At 36.2% G+C, this 20,956-nt stretch overlaps 1 long non-coding RNA gene across 1 annotated transcript in view; it reads left to right on the forward strand.

Moving 5' to 3' along the window:
• Positions 1-20,956, forward strand: part of LOC125924832 (uncharacterized) — a 51,193-nt gene that overhangs the window by 2,490 nt on the left and 27,747 nt on the right. Inside the window, exons 3-4 of the long non-coding RNA XR_007458589.1 lie at positions 368-508; positions 8,917-9,175. This is a non-coding gene — a long non-coding RNA (uncharacterized LOC125924832). The remainder of the gene's footprint in view (positions 1-367; positions 509-8,916; positions 9,176-20,956) is intronic.

Raw genomic sequence — 20,956 nt, forward strand, 5'->3', positions numbered from 1 at the left:
TTCTGTAGGTTACCTTGATACTGTCTCACTATAACTGCTGTGAGGCTGACATCCTATACCTGGTTCATCTGATCTTTGATAGTCAAACTTGACAGTTACTGCTTTGGTGGGGGCACTTTGCCTCTTTAGTTCTAGGGACAATAGCCTATGATTCTGTCTGTGGGATTGACATGTGTCATCTACCAGATTGAAGTACCTGAGAATGGAGACTATGTGTTACTCACTTTTATAATTCCCTATCCCAATCCATGCTTGGCACATAGTAGGGGATTAGTATATGTTTGTTGAATAATTTATTTTCCCTTGCAGTTTAATTTGGTAGACAACTTTTTCTTCTGTTTCTTCTTTTTTTCTTTCCTTAGCTGAGTAAAGATATTGAACTAATGTTTCCATCGAATTTACATTAAAAACAATAATCATATACATACAATGGAATATTATTCTGTCCTAAAAAAGGAGGGAAATCTTGCCATTTGTAACAATATGGTTGAAACTGGAGGACATTATGGTAAGTGAAATAAGCTAGACACAGAAGGAAAAATATTGCATGATACCACCTCTATGAGGTATTTAGTTAAACTCATAGAAGCAGAAAGTAGAGTAATTGTTGCCAGAGATTGGGGAGAGAGGGAAATGAGAGGTATTAGTCAAAGGGTGCAACATTTCAGTTATATAAGGTGAATAGTCTTAAAGATCTCCTGTATAGCATAGTGCCTGTATTTAACAATACTGTACTGTATACCTAAAATTTTGCTAAGAAGGTGGGTCTTAAATGTCTGTATCACAAAAAAAGTAATAATAAAGTGGGCAGTAGAAAACTTTGGAAGGTGATGGATATGTTTATGGAATAGATTGTGGTGATGGTTTCACAGGTGTGTATTTATCTCCAATTTGTATACATTCAATAGTACTGTGGGTGGCCTGGCTGGCTCAGTCAAAAAAGCATAGGACTCTTGATCTCAGGGTCATGAGTTCAAGCCCCATGTTGGGTGTAGAGATTACTAAAAAAAAAAAAAGTAAACTTAAAAAAGAAATAAAAGCTTTAAGAAATATATGTACAGCTTTTTGTATGTCAGTCACACCTCAAGAAAGGGGTTTAAGCCAAAAAAGCAATGATGTTTATGTAGTTGAATGTAAATCATATTTTCTATATAGCTTACAGTGAATTATGAACAGTTTACACACCTTCCTTTTGTTTTTTTTTGTTTTTGTTTTTTTAATTTATTTTTGAGACAGAGAGACAGAGCATGAACAGGGGGAGGGTCAGAGAGAGAGGGAGACACAGAATCTGAAACAGGCTCCAGGCTCTGAGCTGTCAGCACACAGCCTGACGGGGGGAGGGGGAGGGGGCTCAAACTCACAGACCGCCCCTACACACCTTCCTTTTGAATGAAATCAAGATGGGTATTATTATCCTTATTTAAAAGATGAGGAAACTCAAGTACAAAAGGGTTAACCAACTTGCTCAAGGTTATTGGATGAAGCAAAAGTTATATTTGTAAGGTTGAAGACAATCTCTAGTCTAAGGCACCCGTAGCTACTAAAACACCACTATACACTGTGTAATCACAGGGTACACTAAATTTTAAACTTTTTTCATACTTTATACATGCTCATGGCAGAAAAAAATAAGAGAAAAGATCACTCATTATTTCCGGTACCAAAACTAACCACTGTCGTGTAAATACAATCTTACTCTTCTGTGCCTAGCTAAAATTGTTTTTTGGTGTTTATGTATTACATCTTAGCATATTTGTGCTTATGTTTATTAATATGTTTTAATATGATTAAATATTTTTAGTGTCATTTTAATGGCTATGGATATACCATAATTGATGTAATCAGTCTTCTGGTGTTGAACTTATCATTGCTTACAGTTTTTTGGTCATTATAAATAATTCTTTAGTGAATATCCTTGAAACTAAAACTTTGTGTCTATTATTTCTTTAAGATAAATCCTAAAAGAGGAATTTCTCATAAAAGGAAAAATTTTGATAAAGTCAGTATCATTTGTCTTCCAGAAATGCTCATGAAAATGTAAAAAGTACCAAAAGAAAATACAATTAGGGATGTATTTTTATAATATTGGACAGTGAAAGACCTAGTTCTAAGTAGAACACAAAAGCAAGAGCCTTAAAGAAAAAGGCTGACTGGGCACCTGGGTGGCTCAGCCCGTTAAGCATCAGACTTTGGCTCAGGTCATGATCTTGGGTGCAAGCCCCATGTTGGGTGTTGTGCTGACAGCTCAGAGCCTGGAGCCTGCTTCAGATTCTGGGTCCTGCCTCTCTCTCAATGCCCCTCCCCTGTTCATGCTCTGTCTCACTCTGTCTCTCAAAAATAAATAAATGTTAAAAAAAAAATTTTAAAGATAAAGGCTGACAGAACTAACTATATAAATTTTAAAACTTTTTTTTTAATAATAAAGATTTTTTTTAAGTGAACTAGGAAAAAGAAATCTGGGGTATATATGGCAGACAAAGGCTTAATACCACTAATAAGCAAAGGTCTCTTATAAATCAATAAAATAAACACATATCTAGTAAAAGAAAAAAATGTGCAAAGGACATAGAAATCTATATAAGAAGAAGGGTGCCTGTGTGGCTCAGTTGGTTAAGTGTCTGACTTTGGCTCAGGTCATGATCTTGGTTCATGGCTTTGAGCCCTATGTCAGGATCTGGGGAGCCTGGAGCCTGCTTCCGATTCTTCGTGTCTCTCTCTGTCTCTTTCTCTCGCTCTCTACCCTTCCCCCACTCACACTCTGCTTGTCTCTCTCAAAAAATAAACATTAAAAAAATTTTTTTAAAACTATGTAAGAAATACAAGTAAGTAATAAATGTATGGGAAGATGTGCAGACTTGGCCAGTAATCAGAGGAGTGTGCATAAAAAACACCAATGAATAAGTAATTTTTTAATCCATTAGAAGTATAGCAAATTAATATAATTAGAAATGTAAATAGGAATAGCTTAACATTAGGTTGGCTATATGTATCAAAACAAAAAAATATATGTATCTTTTTACCCAGCAATTTCCTTTCTAGAAATTTATCCTAGACAGGTTTATTAAGATGTCTGTGCAAGGATATTCACTGTAGCACTGTTTATAAGCCTAAAAAACTTGAGCTTCCATCCTGTGGGGTTGTTTACATACATTATGGCACACACTTATCATGAATTATTCACTAGCCATTAAAAAGGTTCATATGGCATTTTATAAGTCCAAGGCTTGTTGTTGAGTGAAGAAAGCAATATATTAACACATATAATGGGAATAATTAATTCCTCCTATTAATATTTATTGATAGCCATGGTCCCTAGAATGTATATGTAAGTTCATATGTGAATACTAGCATGGAGAGTAGTTTTAAAAGATTCACCAGAATGGGGACAATACTTATCTCAGTCAGTAGTTGAACTTCAGTTTCTAAAAAACTTTCTTAACACATTTTCTGTACTGCTTTATAGTGAAAATATAACTTATATTGGGTGTATAATCAAAAAAATCAATGAAGCTATTTTCATTTGGGGAGAAAAAGTTAACATCAATAATCAATGACAAACTTTTTCCCAGGACTTCTGGGAAGGTGTACTGTTCATTTTTCTTTTTCTATACTCACTGTGAACCCATTTTGCTTTGCTCCTAAAAAATAAACACAAAATATTTAAAAGCTAAAAAAACAGTGTTTCTTTTCTTAGAAAATCCCAATCCCTTTAAAACCTGATTTTTCAAAGTCTGAAGTTTATATGCAAATGTTCAGAGAAGAGTCTATCTCAGTAAACCATACATTCTTGCCCTGCCCTCTAATCCATTTCAACTGTGAAGCCAGTAATCTTTTCAGAATGCAAATCTTATCCTATCACCCCACCCACAATCACGCTTAAAACCCTACAAAGGTTTCAATTATTTTCTGTTTGTCTACATGTAAAAACACTTTCTAAATGCCTGTAGAGTCCAGCAAGATCTGGCTGCCTTTCATACTCTAGCCTCATCTCATGCCTGGCTCCCCCTGCCTCTAACACTCTCCTCTAGAAGGTAGCCTTTTTCTGTTCTTCATGTTTGCTTTGATACCTGTCTGGCCTTTGTAGAAGCTGTTGTTCTAGGTCAGTAATGCTTTTCCCTCCTTTCTCCTAATTAACCCACATTCATCCTTATATCACTTCCTCAGGGCAACTTTCCCTAACCAGCCCCCCCCACACACCCAACATTCATATATGCTATTGAAGATTCTTCTAGTATTTTTTTTTAACTCTCCTTCACAGCACTTGTCATAATTGTAGTTTTTAAACGTGTGATTATTTGATTCTTGCATGTTCCCCCAATAAACCGAAAACTCCATGAGGTCAAGGACCCTTTCTGGCTTGACTCAATAGTGTGTAGAAACAGTGACTATGACATCGCAGATAATTAGTAAGGATTTGTTGAATGAATCATATATGAATGTGCAAATTTTCAAATACTAAGTATGCACAACCTTGAACTTTCAACAAAAGACTAAAACATAGATCAGGGGCGCCTGGGTGGCGCAGTCGGTTAAGCGTCCGGCTTCAGCCAGGTCACGATCTCGCGGTCCGCGAGTTCGAGCCCCGCGTCAGGCTCTGGGCTGATGGCTCGGAGCCTGGAGCCTGTTTCCGATTCTGTGTCTCCCTCTCTCTCTGCCCCTACCCCGTTCATGCTCTGTCTCTCTCTGTCCCAGGAATGAATAAAAAACGTTGAAAAAAAAAAATTAAAAAAAAAAAAAACATAGATCAAAATGAACTACTAGAACAGAAATACAATAGGTGTTAAGTGTTGATAATACGTACATGCTATACAGTGTAAGACATTTTTATAAAGTGTACAGTTGTAGGAAGATTGTTTTGAAGTTTTTAAGAACTAAACTACTAGGTCTTTAAAAATATAAATAAATGAAATGTTTTATCTGTGAAGTTTTGCTTTTAATTAAAACTATTTGAAAATTCAGGGGTGCCTGGCTGGCTCAGTCGGTAGAACAGATGACTCTTGATCTCAGGGTTGTGAGTTCAAGCCCCATGTTGGGCATGGAGTGTACTTAAAAACTCATTATTTATTTATTTATTTATTTATTTAAAAAATTAGGTGGTATCATTTATTTTTTTAAATTTTTAAAAAATATTTATTTTGAGAGAGAGTGTGAGCAGGGAAGGGACAGAGAGAGAGAGAGAGAGAGAGAGAGAGAGAGAGAATTCCAAGCAGGCTTTGTGCTGCCAGCATAGAGCCTGACACAGGGCTTGAACCCATGAACCATGAGATCATGACCCAAGCTGAACCAAGGCTCAGCTGACTGAGTCACCCAGGTGCCCCTAGGTGAGTACTATGTAAAAAAATATTTGAAATTCAGAATTTAATGATAGCTAACCATTTTGTCATTGCAGTTTCTTTGTCTTTTAATTGATCACAAATAAGAGTTCACTGTACTCAGATGAAGTAAAAAGTAAAAGGCCTTCTTTGTATGTATGACTTGTACAAAAATAGATCATGTTTACAATATGAATTTTTATATCGACTGTAAAGAATGAGAACAATAAAGTAGGAGCAGAGGCTTAATATTTATTTTTATTGAACCCTGAATTATTAAAACCACATAAACATTATCAATTTTTGTAGGAGGTCTATCTCAAATATTTAGTGTACAGATAACTGGTTCACAAATTCATTTCCCTGATAGGTTGATTAATTAGGCTCTGATCAGTAGCCACAGATTTCACACTAATCCACCTCTTTCATAAGTTTACAAATACAAACCGGTTCCCTTCAGAAGGACCAGGTGAGAAAACATGGAAGAGAGAAAGATGCCAAGGTCCTAAAAGTACAGTGCTGGGGCTCCTGGGTGGCTCAGTTGGTTGTGTCCAACTCTTGATTTCAGCTCAGGTCAGGATCTCATGGTTCATGAAATTGAGAGCCATGTCAGGCTCTGTGCTGACAGCTCAGAGCCTGCTTGGGATTCTCTCTCTCCCTCTCCCCTGCCCCTGCTCTGGTGAGCTCTCTCTCTTTCTCTCAAAATAAATAAATAAACATTAAAAAAAAAAAAAAAAAAGGTACAGAATCCGAAGAAGGCTGCAGGCCCTGAGCTGTCAGTACAGAGCCTGACTTCAGGACTCGAACTCCCCAACCGTGAGATCACAACCTGAGCAAAAGTCAGACACTTAACTGACTGAGCCACCCAGGCGCCCCTAAAGCAGGACTGTCTACACAACTTCACATAATGATTTCACAGAGGGCTTAAAAATTGCAAATAAGTTCCTTCCCCCAGAATTTGGAGGTAGTGTCAAGGTCAGAAAATACCACACTTTGAAACTAAAGCTAATAGAATTAATATACTTTCAGGTATATTCCTGTGCTCTTCAAACTGGAGTATGCTCAGCTCGAGGTTTCCAAGGAATTTCTAAGAACTATGTAACCAGCATGTAGTTTTGTTTTGTTTTTTTTTTTTAAGAGAATTAGTTGTCACCCTTTAAATTTCCATATGCACTATTTTTCTAAAACTGAGCCGCTAGAGAGCCCGCCCCCCATTGGTTTTCTGGTCCTACCTCCACCTTGCACAAACCTTTCTCCCCCTTCACCAAACAAAACAAAACAAAACAAAACAAAAACAAACCCCCCAAAAACAGAAAACAAAAAAAAAGCAAACACATTTTACCCATCCCTAATATTAACTGTGTTATATTGCCCCAGGATGGAAAAGGGACACCAGACACAGAAAGTAAAATGTCCCTAATTACTTGGTAGCTATCCTTGTACAAATGTTTTTCAGCTTTTCCTTTAAACAAAAATGAAGACGGACCTAACTAAAGTGTCAGCTAATCATTAAAAATAGTTTTCAACAATAGATCACTAAGGGTTTTTTGCAAGTAACTTCAAGGAGTTTAAAGAATTTGTGACGTAGTTAAAACCCCTTCTATTTCCCTCATCTATAATTTTTTGTGAACAAATATTCTCAGCACGTCTTAAAAAGAAGAAAAAAGGGAATAAAATGTATGACAAACTATTTCTCATCCTAGCAAACAAATTCTTACCACATTAATTAGTTGAAGAAACTCAGCTAATTAAGAAATGTATTTTAGTAAATGTTTATGTCATGTTTAATATCAATATATTTATGTTGCTTTGACCAAATGTGCACTAGTAATTATAAAGGTAACTCATTTCAGGATATTTTATACATTTAGGGTTATAGAAATTTTGAAATTAAGTTTTAATTGATAATGGACTTCTGAGTATAAGTGTCATATTATAAAACTGTGAATAATGATGGGTATCAGTTGCAGTATACAGATTCCATTGAATGGATTTCCTCCCTTCCTTCCTTCCTTTTTTTTAAGTAGGCTTCACATCCAGCTCAGAGCCCAATGAGCAGCTTGATCTCACGACCTGAGCTGAGATGAAGAGTCAGATGCTTAACCAACTGAGCCACCCAGTTACCCTTGAATGGATTTTTCTAAGAAGATATTTTATTTTGTAGTGTCAATATCTATCACATGCCAGAAATGACATTCATTACAATAATTTGAATTTACAATGAAAATATCTCAAGTGATATCTTAGAAATGTATGAAAGGGTACCTAGTATTTTAAAATTATTTTGGGGGGGGACACTGATCTAGTTCAGTGTGTCCCAAATGCTAATTTTCACCAGTTGGGAAAGAAAAAAAAAATAATAACCTAGAAGATTTTTCATAATGTTAAATTTGTTCAATTTAAAAGGCTATTATTTTAAATTATATCCTTTCTCATGATTTAGAGTTAAGGTATATTTTAAAATTGTGATGTTAACAAATGGTGGCTTTATTTTTAATGTTTTTTGCTTCATTGCTTCCTAAAATGTTTTTAAAAAGTTATTTTTATTAACTCACAAGATTCAAAATCCTGAGAGAAACACCAGTCTAGTAGAATGTAAATAGGAATGTTTATTTTATAAAACAGAATATTCTGGACTTATTGAGGAATGGAGATATTCATTTTACTACCTAGTTTAGTGAACGTAACCAACAAGCATTTTAAAGACATGTTTTGAATTTCTACTGTGTACCAAACACCAGGATTTAATAGGTAAATAAGATTGTCCCAACCCCCAAGCAACTCCCATTTCAATGAAGGAGAGGAACATGTAAAATTAATAATTATAATGGTTAAGTGTTGATAGAGATATGTACAAATTGCTGTGGAAACATGGAGGACAGAATGATTATTGCTGGTTTTAAAAATTGAATTGCTAGGGAATATAGATGAAAGCATGAATTTTACCAAAATATAAGGAAAATTATCCTAGAAGTAAGAACATTTTAAGTAGTTCAAGTGTGTTTGGACTATAGAAATGCTTGAGGTGAGATTTGAAAAGAAAGAAGGGGGAGAGACCAATACAAAATTTGTTTTTTCTCCTGAAGCAATGGCAAGACTGAAAGATTTTTTAAGCAAGGAAATGACTAAATCAGATACTTCTTAATACCATCTAATTCCTAATTACAGGCTCATCCAACAATCTGATCTTTAATTTGGCCTCCTATGTAGATTCATTCACTAGGAAGAAATTCTCTTAGTAAACAAGCTAAGTTCTCCTTCCAGATAAATGTTCTATTGAAAAATAATTGGCAATCTATTCTGAGTTGGTTTGAGATAGTATCCAAACTCTAATGTATTTAAAATATAGTGAACAAGCCCAGTTTGGGAATGCCCAAACCTGAGTAGCAGATCTGAGAAAATACTACTGAGATCAACAAATTATTTCTACTTCTTCAAGTCCTGCTTGAAAAGCTAGTGGGAATTCTGAAGACTTTCTCTGTAGTAACCTGAAGATTAAGTATCTATCAGCCTCCTACATGTAGTAAGAATTCAGTAGTCATGATGACAATAACTTCATAAAAGATGGTAACGATAATTTAAAAATCCTTAACACAACTTCCAGAAATGAAGGTGAAGCTCTTCCGAACATTCGTGATCAACCAACATAAAATTCATCTTGAACTTTGATATATTACTCTTGCAACAAGACCCATAAAGAATGGCTATGCCACTATACCTCTGTTCTCAAAAGGAGTTGACCAGTGTAGGTGGAGAAGGAAAAACTCAGAAGCACTTTTGGATAAACTGCTCAAAGTAGTTGCACTACTTACAATGGCTCAGCAGAGTCTTCTGCATGAACAAAGACAGTGAACGTGAGTGAGGTAAGTTGTTTTCTTTTCGGTGAAGTGAGAATCAATTAATTAATTTTGGCTTGATAAATTTTTTTGACTGCTCTGAGATACATTCCCCTAGGCCAGTCACAGTCAGTGTTGTACTGTGCAAAGTTATTATGCCTCACTGGTCAGTGGAACAATTAGGCTCACTGAACAAGTACAATTCAGGTCCAGCCTACTTTTTTCTTCTGTTTAAGTAACCTGACCTAACAACCGTGGGATTCTGTTGTTGACTCTTAAATATTTCAGGATTTTCAGGTTTGCTCAAGAGACACAAATGATCAATTCATGATTCAGAGACTTCTTCCTGCTCATGTGCTCAGTGTTACATTAATGAATACATTAATGTCTCCAAAGGTATCCACAAAATGTTGGGCATATAGTTTTACTGTAGAGGATTTAACTTTTCAACTTGTGAGTCTTGGGAAAATTACCCAATATCTTTAGAGCCTGTTTTTCCCATTTCTAAATGGAGTTAATAATAGAAAGGTAGTAACCTGGTAAATCTGTTGTGAAAATTTAATGAAAGTATATATGTAAAGCACTTAGATCAGTGCTTACCAAATATAAATCAACAAATTAATTTATTCAATTTTTCCAACACTGCATGCCAGGTAGTAGAGATAAGTACTAGAGATAAAATGGTGAACAAGAATAAACAGTTCCTGCTCTCGTGAAGCTTACAATCTAATGGAGGAGGTTGATAATCAAATCATCACAAAAACAAATACAAAGAAGAGAAGAAGGAAACAAATGGGCTTTTAGAAATAGAAAGATTAGACTTGGTTTTTGAGGGTAATCAGAGAAGATTTCTCCAGAAAGTGGTATCTGAAGGATGATTAAAAGTTAACTTGGTGAAATGGAGAAGAGAGACGGCTTTCCAGTCTGTGCTGAGGCCTGCAGAACAATGTGTCATCACGGGTTTGAAGGACAGAAAGCAATCCTGAGTGCCTGGAGCAATTGAGGAAGGGGAGCAGGATGTGAGAATAGGTGAATTTGAGATGCATGGATGTGATCCATTGAATAGCAGTTTTAAGTTTGTCTTTTTGATAAGAACAATGGGAAACTGCTAAAGAGCTTTTAAATGAGGTGGGAGGAAGGGACAGCGTGAAGTACCATGATTAGATTTGGATTTTGAGATCCTCTTGGCTGTAGAAAATGGATAAGAAGAAGACCAAAGGATATAGGGGCTGTTATAAGACATGATGAAAACTTGGACTCAGCTAATAATGGTAAAGTTGGAGAGAACTGGACAAATTTAAGAAATATCTAGGAAGAAAATCTTATATATATAAATTGGGGATGGATTGGATATGGGGATTAAAAGAGAGCAAAGTATGGAGGATGACTCTGAAGTGTCCACTATTCACTAAGCAGGTAACATCAGAAGAGCAAGATTTGGGAGTAAAGTTATGAATTCATGTTTTGGAAATTTCATTTTGAGATTCTTTTGAGGTATTTAAGAGGACATGTTAGGTAGGCCAGAGCCCATAGAATATACATGACATGTATATTTTTCTTCTGTTTAAGTAACATGCACATACATATATGTTGTTTGTGGATAGGTGATGACTTTCTCACCTGTAAAGTGAGCACACTACCTGCCTCATAGGAGTATTGTAAGAAATGAGTTCAAGAGGCTGTACATAAAGTGTCTAAATATGTATCAATAATTGTGCCAGGCTAAGAGATTGAGGAAAAGGCACTAGTACGGTAATGGGAGAGTGATATGGAAATGCCAGAGGAAATGCTGCAAGAAGTGTCAGACGAACAGCAGCCTGAGGCTAGTGTGATAAACACAATAGTCTGATATATACCACTTTTGAAGGTTGATCATTAGATTCTGTTAGCAAGCTACTTAAATGTTTTCTAAATGAGCAATTACTGAACCTGAAGTCTGGAAACGCTCTTATTAATACTGACTACAACATTAAATTATTCAAGGCAAGTTTTCATGGAAATTCATGAGCATTTATTCATGGCCACTAGTCCAATGTGGTAAGGTCAATGAAAAATTCCTAGAACTGAAGCTGAACCAGAGAAAGAAGGAGATAAGTGTGTTCTAGGAAGAGTGAATAATACAGAGACTTAAAAAAGCACAGACTTGTAAAGACAGAGTGGGATGAAAGGGGTGAAATTATCTTGGAATTAATAACATTTGGTGAGTGACAAGGATGATATTGGATAGGTTAAGGGATAAAATGATGGAAAGCAAGTAAATGATGGGGTCTGTCAGAAAATTGTAAGCAGGGAAATGACTGGACTTGCTTTTTAATATTTATTTATTTATTTATTTATTTATTTATTTATTTATTTAAATCTTTTGTTTAAGTTTACTTATTTATTTTGGAGGAGAGAGAACATGTGCGCCCATGAGTGGAGAAAGGGCAGAGACAGAATCCCAAGTGGGCCCTGTGCGGACAGAGCCCGATGTAGGGGTCGATCTCACAAACCTGTGAGATCATGACCTCAGCTGAAACCAAGGTTCAGAACATCATATAGACCAGAGAATGGAATTGAAGACTGGAGAGACAGGGTTATCAGTTATGACAGTTGAACAAGTAAAAGACAGAAGCCTGATGTCCAGGAGGCCATTTACAAAGTGGTCTGGATTAGAGATATAGAGAAAAAGATATATAGATGTATGTTGGGGATTATCAGCTTATACTAGGTAATTTAAATCGGAGTAGATGAAATAAATTAAGGACAACATATAAAGTGAAAAGAGATAAAGAATTTGAAAAGGACCCTGTGAAACAGCATCATTTAAGGAATAGGTACAATAAGAGGATCCTGGGGGTGCCTGGGTGGCTCAGTTAGTTAAGCATCCAGCTCTTGATTTCCACTCAGGTTATGATCTCACACTTTGTGAGATCGAGCCCCCTGTATGGCTCTACACTGACAGCATTGGGCCTGCTTGGGATTCTCTTTCTGCCCCTCTCCTGCTCACACATGTGCGTTCTCTCTCTCTCTCTCAAAATGAATAAGTAAACATTAAAAAAATAATAAGAGGATCCTGAGGTCTCTTATCCAATGATCCTCATTCTTAAAAGTTCTTCTTTATGTCTAACTTAGGTATATCATGCTGTATTCAAAGTCTGTTTCCTCTGTCCACTCTCCAGTTGAGATAGAAAGCAGCTGTTCATCATCTTGTATATAACAACCCTTCCTCTGCTTGAATACTGTTATTAAGAAACCTGGTAGTCTTCTCTAACTTAGGCTAAATAATTTCTAGCTCCCATCTTCCCAACCCTTTAATCATCTCTGTGACTCTCAAATCCCTTCCACTTTCTCCACATCCTTCTTTAGCTGTGGAGTCCGTTGCTACATGTGCTTTTGAGATTCACTTTGAGGATCATGGAAGAATTTTCTTAAATTTTTATATGGTAACTGTATGTATCCCAGTGCTATGCTTGGACTTCATGTCAAATACAGGATTTCTAGTAAACCAATTATTTTGGCTATTTATGTGTAACCGGCTAAATTTTTGTATTTATTGTTAACATTAAATCCATGTTGATTGTGACATTTCAAAGAGATTATTCTCAATACCTTTAGGTGATTGAATGAAATAAGTTTATCTGACTTGGTTTCAGTTTGGGTAGGAGGTAAAAGCTCTGTACTCCATGTACTTGCATAGGGTGACATAGATGAAGCATCTGTTCTTTTTCATCTTCCCTTTCTTGGTTAAACTGTAGAGTCAGATTAAACCGTTAGTGTGAAGGATCCTCAGTTATTTCACATGTCTATCTCCCCTACTCCACTGTGAGCTCCTTGAAGAAGGAACACAGTTCTGGTTATCTTTATATTCTCAGTTCACTTTTTTATCTCAAGGAAAATCACACTTGATGCCTGCCTTAAGTCAAATGTGGAAAAGGAAGGTCTTGACCAGCAGTAGCACTCAAGTTCCTTCTTGCTTGTCAACTCCAGTTGACTGGTGGTAACTTAATTACTGCTTAGCAATGTGATTAGAAAGATTCTGAAGCAGGGTCCTAGATCATGAAAAAATGTTTTGGCAAATTAGAATTTTCGAAAATTAGAACCGTGAATTGCTATATCAAATTGTTTACCTTGGACATGGGACATAGGAAAGGAGGCACAGGTAGCCCGTATTTGCCATTAAAAGCAACAGGAGCTATGGCTTCATTCCGATACAGTGCCTTAGTGCCAGACAAGTAATGGACTGCTTCTGTGAGAAAGAAAATAGCACTTTGTTCAGTTTATAGATCATAGTGAAAACAACAGAAAATCTCAGAGGTCATGGCTCCACTTAAAACACACACACACACACACACACACACACACACACACCATGGAAAGAGCCCAAATGTCCATCAATGGATGACTGGATAAAGAAAATGTGGTATATATATACAATGGAGTATTGCTCGGCAATCAAAAAGAATGAAATCTTGCCATTTGCAACTATGTGGTTGGATCTAGAGGGTATGCTAAGCGAAATTAGTCAGTCAGAGAAAGACAAATATCATATGACTTTACTCATATGAGGACTTTAAGAGACAAAACAGATGAACATAAGGGAAGGGAAACAAAAACAATGTAAAAACAGGGAGGGGGACAAAACATAAGAGACTGTTAAATATGGAGAACAAACAAAGGGTTACTGGAGGGGTTGTGGGAGGGGGGTTGGGCTAAATGGGTAAGGGGCATTAAGGAATCTACTCCTGAAATCATTGTTGCACTATATGCTAACTAACTTGGATGTAAATTAAAAAAAAAATAAAATGAAACACACACACACACACACACACACACACACACACACACACAAAACTATTCACCCACTCATTTTGCCCAGTTGCATAAAGGCTGTCTTTAGTAGCTCTTGGAAAGTGTGTCAGTGCTAATCTGCATGGTTTCCACACATGATCCTGAAATGTCATTGTAAGAGTTTTATTCATGTTTTCCTTGAAGCCTGCACAGAAAATAGTTTTGATTTAACTTAAAAGTCAACAAAAATAATAGAGTTGCTTTTAACTAATCAAAGAATTCAGCTGCTACTTTAAAAGTTCCACAAGAAATCAATATGTTGGGGGTTATTGTTGAGCCACTGGAATGTAAGAAATAATCCTGAAGAATTGCCAATACATTTAATTTTAGATACTTTGCTTGTCTTTGTTTTGTTTTGTGCTTCTTCACTTAACGTAAGCCTCCATGTCTAGACTCTGAAGACAACCTCAAAGATACATAAATTAATGATGAATCAAGTAGATTGATCCACTCATGATAGGTACTGGATCTAAAGTTCACAGTTAAAAGTGGAGATAAGCACTCTAAAAGTATAATTTCACAGTGAGTTGAGAGGGAAAAATTCTCACTACATTCTGAGTTGCTTGACCCATTGATATGGTTTTAACTGCCACTTGGTAATGACATCAAGTCTAGAGCTATATGTCAAAACATTCTGCAGAGCGCTGATTGGCTGCTATGTGTATGCTACAGTTACACCTCACACTGAAATCTAAAATTATTGAAGTCATCACTTCCTGTGAAACCTATTCATTCTCCTGTATTCTCTGTTGTACTTGGTGTGGTGCTATGCTTCACAATTGTCTTTAACTCTTGCATTTTCTGTATGTCCCATATTCAATCAATTACCAACTCTTATGCAGTTTACCTCCTAATTAGTTCTTGAATCCTTTTCCTACCCCCAACTCTGCTATCACTCTCCTAGTTCAGGCTCTCATCAGCTCTCATCCTGAGTACTATGACATCCTCTTAACTACACTTCTAGTCTCTGGTCTGGCCCTGTCTATAGCTTACTATCTCGTTTCCCTATTTATTTATTTATTTATTTATTTATTTATTTATTTAAACTATTTTATTTATTTTTTGAAGGAGAGAGAGAGAGAGAGAGAGAGAGAGAGACAGAGCATGAGTGGGGGAGGAGCAGAGAGAGAGGGAGACACAGAATTTAAAGCAGGCTCCAGGCTCTATGCTGTCAGCACAGAGCCCGACGCAGGGCTCAAACCCACGAACCGTGAGATCATGACCTGAGCCGAAGTCAGACGCTCAACTGACTGAGCCACCCATGCGCCCCTCATTTCCCTATGTAAACATTTCAGTGAATCATCATTGTTTGTGAGATTGAGTTCAAGCTCCTTAACATGGAATTCAATAATTCTATGATCAGGCCTCCATCTGACTTTCTATTTTAATCTCTTATCATCTCCCTCTACTTCTTATCTTTCACTTTGCTCTCTAGCAGTGGCGCTATTTCTGTCTGGAGCACCCTCCTTCTTTCTCATCATTTAATTAATTACTAATTATTCTTTCATAAAACCTACCTCAGTTATCATCTCTTCCTAGAAAGTCTTTTACTTACCTACTGACCTACCCTCCCCCCCACACACACCTTTGTGCCTTTGTAATACCCAAGACCCCTGCCTATCTTTGCCCTTATCACATTATGTTAATATGGCTAGGTATGGATTTGTCTGCACCACCACTATGAACTCTCTAAAGGAACATTATGTCATATCTACTTTTGTGTCTCTAACACACTAACATAATCTATTACACTGGCAATCTTTCTGTAGATGTTGATTGAAAAAATGACAGTGTATTATTATTAGTGTATACCATAGAATACAATTAGAAGCAATAGTATCATCAACTTGAATTTGCAACAGATTATATTGGTACTGATAACATAAAATATAGTGACCAAACAAGGACAATAACTCTCATTTATACTTTCAAGTACCCTAAAAATCACTGAAGTCTATAATTCAAATGAATATAGCAAATATGAATAAGTATGATTATTTATCTTTAGTGCTAAATTATCATAAATGACTAAGTAATATATTTAAATGTTGCTAACCAAATCAGAATTGCTAAGTAGCACACTTGTAAATGAAAGTTTAAATATTAGACTGAAAAAACATTTCCCAGAGAAGTACAGGTACCTCTTAGAAGGAAAATCTGCAGGAATGTATTCTGTTATTCAAAGCACAGGACAATTAGAGTCATCAGTATTACAAAAATAAAAAGAATGACTAGTTATACCATATTCTTTCCTTTATTGACAGTTTTCAATAAAACACATCATTTGAGTTCTAAAAGTACACATTTTTTCTCTCAATGTTATTTCTATTTTGAATGAAAAAATTTAAATATAATCCATAATATTTTTATTTTCCTTAAATTATCTCCTAGACCTCCCTGTAGCCGCCACCCACAAAAAAGAAGCAAGATTCTAAAATAAAATGAACAGGATAACAATTTCCTATTTGGAGGGATCTTGGAATCTAGGCTTTCTTTTGCTTGGTAACTTTCCCCATTTATTCCCTCAGGTTAATTATTTTCCCTGCTAGCATGTTTTATGGTTGTGTTAAATTGTCTACAAATGTACAAGTTTATTAAAAAACCATAAATATTATAAGACAACTACAATTTTTCTTTTTTTCAAGATAACTACAATTTTAAGGTCAGTTAAGTTTCAGTTTTGAAACGTTTGCTGATATTTTTGTTTTTAAAAAGAAAATCCTGAAAGTACTTCTTTGCTTGTTTTGGAGTACCTGGTGAATTTTAACAATTCATTCTTTGAATGTTTTGGTTATTGTGCATTCTATTTTTACTAGAAAATAGGTTCTTCATATTTTGCTCGCTGAAGATTATGCAAGCATATGACCATGACTAAAATACTCATCTGCCCAATCTCCAGTTGATTAGCAGGGATGTTGGATGAATGTTACTGCTCTCAGAGATTTCATTGAGGGGATACTAAGAAGTTGGAGGGGCCACACTTGCTCTGTTAGAACTCTTTGTTGTCCCATTTAATTTTTGCCATAGAAAATTTTAAATGAGGTCATTTAACGTAAAATTTAGTTTTCATATCTCAGGGACGATCTGAGTAAAAAGTGCCTCTTTCTTGAACTCACATGAAACAAAAAGATGCTCTCTGTCTCCTTACATATGTGCAATTATGCCTTCTGTGCTACTTTCTAAAGGGCCTATGAGTACTTTCTAAAGGATATCAGTGTTTTTAACACTCATTCTCTTTCAGTTTGATAGAGTCAAACATCTTTAGGGATTCAAGAATTTCACATAGGGAAAATTAAAAAAAAAATAAATGCATAACAGCAACAGATAAAAAAAAATCATAAAAATAACCAAAATAAGAATTTCACACAGGTTTATGTTTTTTTATTATTTAAAAAAAAATTTTTTTTTAACGTTTATTTATTTTTGAGACAGAGAGAGACAGAGCATGAACGGGGGAGGGGCAGAGAGAGAGGGAGACACAGAATTGGAAACAGGCTCCAGGCTCTGAGCCATCTGCCCAGAGCCTGACGCGGGGCTCGAACTCACGGACCGCGAGATCGTGACCTGAGCCGAAGTCAGACGCTTAACCGACTGAGCCACCCAGGCGCCCCGGTTTATGTTTTTTTAAACTAACTTTTACAGTCAGAATAATAGTTCCATGAATATCACAGATTCTTAATAGATATGTGTTGAAAGAATAAACAAAGCAACCAATTAATGACATGAAAAGGATGATGTGCTTTAAAATTTTCTCGGTAATCTTTTAAATATGTGATGGTGGACATCTATTGTTTTGTCTACCAAGTGATTGTTCTTCTAGGATAGCCTCACCTTTGATTCCTAACAGAGTTGCCAAGTTCCCATGTGACATTGCTGGACATAGTGGCGGGCCCTTGAAACAAGCTAAGTCAATGAATCCCAAGCTTTTTGTACTTTTGATCTAGAAAATAAGGTCAATTACTTTCTAATGGTTGAAATTAAAAGACATAAAGTCTGGTTGGTGTTAGTGGTAGCTTAGCAGTCTAAAATGTGGGCTCTGAACTTAAAGAAGCCTCCAATGGCCAAAGATGGGACAATATGAACATTAATAAAAATAGTAAATGCAATGGATTGAAACGATCAAATATGTTGGAATCTATGAACTCATAATGCTACCAAAAAATACTAATTGGTTACTTTTGCTGTGGAATCAACTCATTATTGTGAATACTAGTTAATAAAGGAAAATAATTGAGGCTGTATGTTGCCTTCCTTGAATTTACTATACTTTAGGATAACTAAAAAGTTAACGAGGAAAATTTTTCTCTGTAGGACTATTCTAGCTAATTAGCAGAGAACGAATGATAGAATAGATTACACTCAACTCAACCACAAGCCCCATAATGGGCTATGTGATACAATATCTGCTAGCCATACATAGTCATTGAGCACTTGAAATGGGGATGGTCCGGAATGAGATGTGATTTAACCGGTGGTATACTGTTAAGTGTTTAATAACTGGCTCTCTGAGGTGGAAAAAACCCTGCTTTGTGATGTTTGCTGTGGCGTAAATACTATCACCATAGCCATTTTGAGCTACCAGTGGAATGTCCTAAATGTAGATGGGATGAGATGCTCACAGTCAGCTCTCATGGGCCAGGGCAAGCAGACTGTAACACCTACCAGCTATAAGTGGAAAAAATACACCAGACTTTGAAAAATTAGTATGAAAATAAGAATATAAAATATATCATTAATGATTTTTAGTTAAGTATCAAAATGACAGTATTTTCGAAATACTGAGTTAAATAAAATATATTATTAAAATTGTTTTCACTTTTTTACAAATAAGGGTACTATAACATTTAAAATTACATATGTGGCTCATATTATGTTTATCTGCTGCTGTGGACAGTGATCATTACTTACTGCCAACATATCAGCCTGCTTAAAATTCTCTTTCTCTCTTTCTCTCCCTCTACTCCCCTCCCCTACTCATGCTCTCTCTCTCTCTTTTTCAAAGACAACAAGGTATAAGAATTCTTTGTCTTTTACAAGGGATGTTAATAGGCATCATGTACTCTTCCACTGTATTTTTGTTTTTGTTTTATGAGAGAGAGAGCATGAGTGGGGCAGGGGAGACAGGCAGAGGCAAAGAGAGAGAGAGAGAGAGAGAGAGAGAGAGAGAGAATCTTAAGCAGACTCCACACTCAATGTGGAGCCCAACACAGGGCTCAATCCCCAACCCTAGAATTATGACCTGAGCCAAAATTGAGAGTTGGATGCTCAACCGACTGAGCCACCCAGGTGCCCTGTAATTTTTTTTTTTTTTTAAATCGAGAATATTATTCTTGGTAACTGTCACCAAAAGTTATTTCTGAATTCCCATTTTACTTTAGTTCTCTATGTCTTATGCCATCTGTCAATTTCTACTTCAAATATAACTATTTAGGTCTTATCTAAATAAGTATAGGCCCTTAAAAAAGAGAGAAAGAGAGACTTAAGAGATATGGCAATCAAATGTAATGTTTGGATACCATTTGGATCCCAATAGAAATTAATCACCTGTAGGAAAAAAAAAAGTTATGAAACAACTAGAAATTTTAACATGGACTGGATATTTGATGATGTCAAGAAAGTGTTAATTGTTAGGACTATATGGATGTTGCCATTATGTTAAAATTTCTCCTTCAGAGGTACGCACTGAAATAGTTATGGATGAAATGAAATTAAGGGATTTCCTTCAAAATAATCAGTACCAATTGGGAGTAATTGGTAGGGGTATATATGAAACAAAGTGAGCATAAGTTTATGATTGTTATAGCCTTGTGTGTGTGTGTGTGTGTGTATCCTAGATTGTCACAGCTAGATTAGTCCATGCATAGGATTAATTGTACTAGTTTTTCCACTTTTGTGTATCTTTAAAATATTCCATAATAGAAAGTTAATGGACCCTGGCAATAGATGGGTTTGAATCCTGGCTGTGCCACTTTTTTAAGTTTATGACCTTGAACAACCTACTCAGGGTCATCGTCCTCATCCATAAAATGGGAATGTTAGTTATATCTACTTCATAGGTTATGAAAATTAAAGTAATTAATATAAAAGGAAGAAAGAAGATGTATAAAAGAACAGAGCCTTGAAAATGTAGGGACTGATGTGATTCAAGTTCCTGGGTTTGATTCGCCATGTTACTCTCTTTAGGTCCCATAAAACACTCCAGAACCCTCCTAATTAATCCCCCTTTTTTCTTTTTTTTTTTTTTAATTTTTTTTTTTTTTTTTTTTTTTTTTATTTTTTAGACAGAAAGAGACAGAGCATGAATGGGGGAGGGGCAGAGAGAGAGGGAGACACAGAATCGGAAACAGGCTCCAGGCTCCGAGCCATCAGCCCAGAGCCTGACGCGGGGCTCGAACCCACGGACCGTGAGATCGTGACCTGGCTGAAGTCGGACGCTTAACCGACTGCGCCACCCAGGCGCCCCTTCCCCCTTTTTTCTTAAACAGGTTAAAATTTGTATCTCTGTCTCTTGCAGCTAAAACAGTGCCAGCTAATAAACATGTACTTCCACTTTAGTAGCCTGTGAATTTGAAGTTTGTTACGTGTCTGCTGGGAGCAACCTGTCTTTGATTGGTTACTTTTCTAGAGTTGCTATTTGGGCTCCAGGGTGGTAGCCTCTCAGTTTGGGTAAGGTATTTGATGGTTTTTTGTTTGTTTATCTCTCTCTTTGTTTTAGAGAGAGAGAATGAGGAGGAGAGAGGGGCAGAGGGAAAGAAAGAGAATCTTAAGCAGGTTCCACAGTCAGTGCAGAGCCTGATATGGGGCTCCATCCCATGAGCCTGGGGTCATGACCTGAGCTGAAATCAAGAGTCAGAGGCTCAACTGATGGAGCAATCCAGGCACCCCAGTATTTGATAGGCTTTCCTTTGTTATCTAGTTTGTTTGATTGGTTGTTAATCTTTTTTTTAGTTTGTTTGTTTGTTTATTTATTTATTTATT

This window comes from Panthera uncia, chromosome F2, assembly GCF_023721935.1.
Source record: "Panthera uncia isolate 11264 chromosome F2, Puncia_PCG_1.0, whole genome shotgun sequence".
Taxonomy (NCBI): domain Eukaryota; kingdom Metazoa; phylum Chordata; class Mammalia; order Carnivora; family Felidae; genus Panthera; species Panthera uncia.